This window comes from Silene latifolia, chromosome 7 (genome assembly GCF_048544455.1).
Source record: "Silene latifolia isolate original U9 population chromosome 7, ASM4854445v1, whole genome shotgun sequence".
In the NCBI taxonomy this organism is placed as follows: Eukaryota; Viridiplantae; Streptophyta; class Magnoliopsida; order Caryophyllales; family Caryophyllaceae; genus Silene; species Silene latifolia.
The window spans coordinates 28,071,462-28,078,859 of NC_133532.1; positions in this window are offsets into that span (position 1 = coordinate 28,071,462).

Genomic DNA, 7,398 nt, shown 5'->3' on the forward strand with positions numbered 1-7,398 from the left:
TTTCCTGTTTCCAATAATAAAATAATAAAATAATTAATTAATCCCGATTTCTAATAGAAAAATCATGTTCCTAATTATAATAGAAAAATTTTAAATAATTATTATCTCCTAATTCTAATAGTATAATTAGAAAAAAAAAGCCTTAATAAATTCTTAATTTATTTCCTATTTCTAAAAGAAAAATTGTAAAATAATTAATTAATTCTCATTTCTAATAGCAAAATTATATTCCTAATCATAATAGAAAAATTGTAAATAATTAATTATCTCCTAATTCTATTGCTGATAGTATAATTAGAAAAAAAAAAGCCTCCTTTAGTTATATATATTGATTGATTATACAACCAAGGCTAGTATAGTCTTTTTCACTCTAATTTTTATTCCCTAATTTTTGTAACCTAAAAAAAGTTTCAGTTACTGAAATTTCAACGTAGTCAAAAATTCTCTTTCTCTCTCATTCTACTCTCCATATTTTTTTCTCTAGTTACTTAATGTATCTACTCCATCAATATTATTTTTTCATATTTTTTTAATTCACAATCTTTAATTAGAATCAAATATATATTTAAGAATTACAATCTATGGGTGATGATGCTTCTATGGCGGATGATACATCAATTATCACCAGCAATGGTAACCGGGGTTTATAATGAAATTGGAATGTCAATGGAAATTATAGCATTTAATCCAGTATCAATGAGTTTGGAACGAAAACTAGATGAAAAATCTCCTTGTCAAGGTAATTATTGTTAGTTTTTCGTGTCAACTCAATAAATTTGTACTAAAACATGGAATTTTCGTCTTTAATGTCATCAAATTTGCCTATGTAATCTCATATAAAATACGATTTTAGTTGATTTTATAAGGCTTGATACTTTTGTACTTTGAATATATATTTGGCTCAATACGTCTGTTGATTAGCTCAATAGGTCATTAATTTTGCTCCGATTATTTGATATACATTGCTATACAAATTTTGCTCGGTAAAACTACATGACAGCTCGATGGTTATTAGTTTTGCTCCTGACTGTTTGATACACATTCCAATTTCAATTTCGCTCGGAAAAATTAAGAGATAGCTCATGTAATATATGAGACAACTCTAATAATTATGAGTTCAGTGGGTTTATTGTTGTGCAATTGTTTACTTAGAAACTATTATTTGGTCAATACTTGTAGCCCATAAAGTAATTTTGTGAGTTCGAAATTTTGACTACCTTACAATTTGAATTTAGCTCGAATTCGTATTTCATATGGCTCAATATTTTTTTCCCATACGTTGAATAAGATACTAGTAAATCTCATAGTGTTTGTATCTTGTATCCTCAAGAATCAGTTGCAGATAAAGGTTCAATGGCAGGTGAAATAGTAGATTTATCATCACCAATGGACAAGGAGACTTCTAAGGAAATTGGTACTTCAATGGAAATGGTAACATTGAAGTAATAGATATCAACAGATTCGGAGTGACAACATAAAGTTATATCTCCTCGTAATGGTAATTAAGAATAATTATTTGTTTAGTCATTATCCCCCCCCCCCCCCCCTATTGAATAGATGACGTTTTAGTCTAATACACACAAATTAAGACATGCATTAATTCCATTTTTTTATACTTCTTTATTCATTATATGTGCACATGTACTTGAGAAGTGGTGCATTACAAAACCTTGTCTTTCCTTTCATTCATTCTATTGGCCAAAATGAGAGACTTTATGTAACCTAGCATTGGGAATTGGAGAACTTTATAATGGAAGGCTATAACGTCATGTATAAAGCAAAAAAAAAAAACAAAAAAACTACAACGTCATATATTGAATTATGGAGGGAGTATTATATTACTCATAAACTTTGTACTGAAACTCGTGATTTTCTGTCAACGAAAATAAATGTTACACATTTGGTTGTGGTGTGTAGTATAATACTCCTATGTAATTACCGTTAATTTTATGAGTTTTGGAACTTTCAAACATTGAAAGTTTGCTCAATACAGTAAGTGAATATCTCATAAGTTATTTGTATTGCTCGAAATGTTTTACGTACATTACATTTTTAACTTAGCTCGGAAAATTTATAAGATAGCTCATTAAATCATAATTTGTTATTTTCATAAATATACTCAACGATTATTTCATCAAAATCTTATATGTCGTTGATATATTTTGAGATGCCAACGGTTCTTTAGTTTGGGTTGAAGCTGAACAATCGTAATTGATTGGAGTGAAAATGAGATCACAAGGGGCATTGTAAATGATTGCTTTTAGAAGGCAAGAATAGAGGTTGAGGCTGTACTAGGCGGCATCCAATTCTCGGACGTTGAAGGGGGCGATTTTGGTGTAATACAAAATCCAAAGGGGAAGTCAAAGAAGGAGGAGATGTTTACTAGGAAGAGGAGTTTGATTAATATTCAAACTAGCCGAGCTCGTGGTAATTTCAAAGCCTTTAAGACTCGTGCACTTAAAAAAGCAGCGAATGATGTAGAGAAAGAGGGAGATAGAGTTGGAGTTAGAGTTGGAGTTGGAATTGGAGTTGGAGTTGGGCCTCCTACTAATAATCATGGTACTAACCACATAGGTCTTCACAATATTCTGATGACGCCTGAGGATTAACATTTATAGTTTTTTAAACTTGTAAATTAACGCTCTACTAGTTTGTGTTGTACTTATGAATTGATTTCAAAAAATTTGCATATAGGTTGTGAAGGTTTATTGAGTCACATAACGAGAAATTTTGGCATTTTCTGATTGTTTCATAAAGTCCGCAAATTCGTGATTTGATGTGCATACATGTGAGTGTATGAAATTTGACGATATATATACGTAAGACTAATCGAGACATACCGTGTGATAGATGTGTGATAAATTTCATACTAAAATGGAATATAGACATATAGTCCATCGTTCATGTCTAAGATTTTATGTATGCCGCATGACCAACAAATAATTCACATTAACATAATATTGACATAAGAATAAAAGAGTATTTTTTTTTAGGAAAATAAAACCAATATGAAGTGTATATATATGATACTTGGACTGATAGTTTTTAGAATTTGTTCATTAATACCTGTTTGTTTTTCAATTGGTCAAGGAAAATAATAATATCTACTCTGCATAATCAACTCAATGATGCAACAAATCTCCTTCTTTCGAATAACAACCATAATTTAATCATTGCTGGATCAAATTGTAATTATGTAAAAACATTTAGAGGTAGTTAGAATGTTATATCTCCCGGTCAAACTATAGAAGTACGTTTGAATGTGAACCAAATTCCGACACAATACTACATGGCTAGGACTGCTTCGGGACATGGAACATGGTCATTTCTGGAATTAGAAATGAGCATATGAGGGCACATTGTGAGGTTTGACAGTTGAACTTCGGGACGATGTTCTCTTTTAAGGGGAGTGGATAGAATAATTCGGAATTAAGGAAAGAAAGAGTACGACACGTGAGGAAGTAATGAGAATTGAGCAAAGAACCTTCGTATAAGTACGATAAACATGTGTGGTGAATAAGAATGATAATGACAATAAGAACCTTGACGGACTTTATCATAGAGTAAAATGGCGAGAGAGTACATGAGAACTGGTAATGAGACTTGAGAGAAGATTGAGGAATAATTGTGAAAAGAGAGAGTGAGGGGAACTTGGGGGGACGAAGTTCATTTTTAGGGGGGAAGATTATAATACCCGGATATTGTGGGACCCGAAAAGAAATCTTGGGATGCGTGACAGAACATTAGACTAGAAAAGAGATCACTCGAGAGTGAAGTACAACTATAAAGTGGGCCGCCTATAACCTATACTTGACTTAGTGGAGTTGTTATAATGTCCGCCTATAGAAGGATCGTCTTAAAACTGTCATAACTTGAGATCTAGACATGATATTTACGTGATTCTAGTTGAAGGTGAGAGTTTGTCCTCTTAAGATTCCAACGGTAGGTCACACGCTCAAAATGACCAAGAAATGAGCGAGATATGACTGTTTTACGAAAACTGGTCATTGCTGAGAACTACATTGCACTCGACCGAGTGAAGTCACTCGACCGAGTGGACTCAGCACTCGATTGAGTGAGTGACACTCGACCGAGTGAGTGACACACGACCGAGTGGACTCGCCACTCGATCGAGTTGCACTGAATCAGAACACGGGATAAGGAAATCTTATCCCCTTATCCCCATTCATTCTATCTTCTTCCTTCTCACTCCGAATCCTCTCCTTTCTCTCTAAAACTCTCATAAACCTCTTCCACCATGGATCCAAGCTTGCTTTAAGGAATCTCTCACCTTGGTCTTCACCATCCACACTTGTAAGTCGATTTCCACTCATCCTTGTTTAAGTCTTAACCCTAATTTTTGGGGGTTTTCACTTGGGTTAATTAGTTAGTAATTAGTATATGTAATATGGGTAGTTAGTGGGTAATAATAAGGGGTTTGTATTATATAATAGAATAAGATGTATTTATGATGGTATTACATGATTGTATAGGATTAAGACGATCTTGGGAGACTGAATCGTGTGGGATTCGGGTAACGCATGAAGTATGCTAAAAGGTACGTTTATCCTACTTGCTTTCAATATTTTGTGTGCATATTTGTGTGTCTTGCATGATCATTTTTATGTATGAGTCGATTGGCATAACATGTTGGTATTTGAGGAAGTTTTATCTATGATATGTTGGGATCAAGTTCATGATGAGTCATATAATTGGTGTTGTGTTGCATTTTCCATGTATGGTCATTGTTGTGTTTTGTTGGAGATCATTGGTGGTGTTACTTGGTTATTGAGGAGACGTAAGACGGTTGGGAGACCGTCTTACGCTTGAGTTGCCTCTTGGAGCATCCTACTCTAAGAGGGATGTGCACATTAATGGCTTGAGTTACGGAAGGACTCGTGTGGTGGAGACACGACGTCTGACAGGGTATCCGGTTGGCTTCCGGACCCGGTACGTCTGTGTAACACCCGCGAATTTCTCATTTTGACATTTATAATTATTTAACCATTCTATTACTTTATTTTATAATTTTAAATTATTTAATCTAATTAATTTTATTTTAAACATGATTTTTATAAAAGTAATATTTTAAAGCTTAATTTATATAAAAATACGTATTTTAGTCGGATAGTAATATTAGTGGTAATAGTAATAGTAATAGTAATAGTAAAAGTAATAGTAATAGTAATAGTAATAGTAATAGTAATAGTAATAGTAATAGTAATAGTAATAGTAATAGTAATAGTAATAGTAGTAGTAATAGTAGTAATAGTAATAATAGTAATAATAGTAATAAAGTTCCGTCTTAAATTATAGTAGGTTTAAGACGTATTTCCGTCTAACAAAAGACCGTCACATTCCCACATGTGAGACTAATCTATTCTTGACCAATCCCTTATCGACAACACATATCTACCTACCTTTATTACCACTCACTAAACTAATATTTTATTCACTCTATCTCTCATAACTCACCCGTGCCCCTCACTCCTTCTTCTTCTTTTCTTTCGAATAAACAAACAGTAACAACAACAATATACAAACTCCATTAACACCCTCCCTTAAATCCTAGATTTCTCTCTCAATTCTCGACCAAATTCTATAATTCTTGCACCATTTTCCTCCTTACTTCCTCCTTCATCTTTCTAGGTAAGAAAGACGTAGTTTTGTGGAGTTTTCGTCTTGACCCATCTTATAGGTGTGACGTTTTTAAGCTAATTTTGGGTGTAATTTTTGTTTCTAGGTGAAGACATTGAGGACCTGGAATGAAACTCGTTCATAATAGACCATTCCCTCGAAGATTGAAGAAGTTATAAGGTAACGGTGATAGGTTACTCGACAAAACGTCGGGAACTCGCCCTTCCTACTCGGCTTTTTCTTTGTTTATCGTAAAGTTTAAGTCTTTACTGTGTTCCTTATGTATGGAGTTGATTTTGTAGTGCTTGTGGTTAATATACATGGTTTTTGTGTGTTTCCATGGCTTAGCTTTCATAACATAGCCGGTCATGGACTTAGAGTATAGATTGTTGCTTGCTTTCTTTTCGAGTAAATGTGCATCCTCCTTGCTGGTTTTTATGGGTTTGTCTATGGCAGAAATTGATGGTGTTTATTCATGTTTTAAGTATGCTCATCCCCGTCTCAACCCAGATTTAATTCCGTCTTAAAATGGAGTCGAAATAGAGCCACTAAATGCAGTTTTAAAACCGTGACCATGATGTTTTTATCCTCGTTTAAGGACAGATTAAACGGTCCCTCAGACTTGTTTTCCTGCCTATATCTTCATGTTAATATCGTCACATGTAAACTTGGTATTTTCCGCTTTGAAAATTCAGTTTTGGACCTCGTATAACTCGGTTTGGTACCCTGTCAAGTGCTATTTTCCCCCCTGTTTTGGGACGGGTAAAACACTCCCTCGGACCTATTTCCATGCTTACTTTCTTCATATAATAAATACCGTCTTGTGCATACCCGAAACTATCGATTTAAATTGCCTTGCTTTGGGTCGTTTGTGTTGCGGTTTTACAGCCTTTCTCACGGTTGTTTGGGAACCGTGGACCGGGTTTTGAGTGATCTTTGACGGAAGGTTTAAGGCTTGTTTTGGACGGGTTTTTCAGTGGTAAAGATTGGTTAATATGTATGGTGAAATGTGTGCATAAATATATACATCCGTCTTAATTAAGTATGTCATACATCCCTCTTTTGGTTACATGGTATTTTATCCGGTCGAGTATTGATGAGCATTAGTGGGTTTGCTGGCTGTCCGTGGGCCTGACATAGGCGGTTGGGTGGCTGGCCGTGGGCTGGCGGCACGGCCACGGCTCGTGATGAGCTCGGGCCTTAGTTGGCTAGTTGGCTAGATGGTGATATGTTTATTTGGTTATGCACTTTGTTTGTGTTTAAAATTTGGGCTCACCATATTCCATTTGTTGGGCTTGTCACATGATTAAATGGTTGGGTCAATTCTATGCTTTGTAGTGGGCTCATAAATGAGTCACTTGTGCGTGTTTTCATTTTGTTCCATAAACTTCACATGATATAAATTATTCATTATCGCTTGTTAAATTTTATTTAACCGACATGTTTAATTATGAAATGAAATATTTATTCATATGCTACAAGTATGAAAGATTATTATAAATATCTACTTGTAGTGAATCGTATTCTTATGATTATGCCTGTATTCTATACCTTTTTGCTTGACTTATCTTTAAGCCCTTTTCGGACTGTCCTACCGATTGTGGGTTTAGCTCATATCTTCCGCCTCTTTCGGACAGTCCTGTCAATTGTGGGTTCTCGATTTCTGGTCTATCATTGAGTCTTGGATGCGGACTGTCCTACCGCATGTCGAATCGGGAACTGTACTGTCCCAAGAGTCTGGCCAAATTTAGACTAGGACTG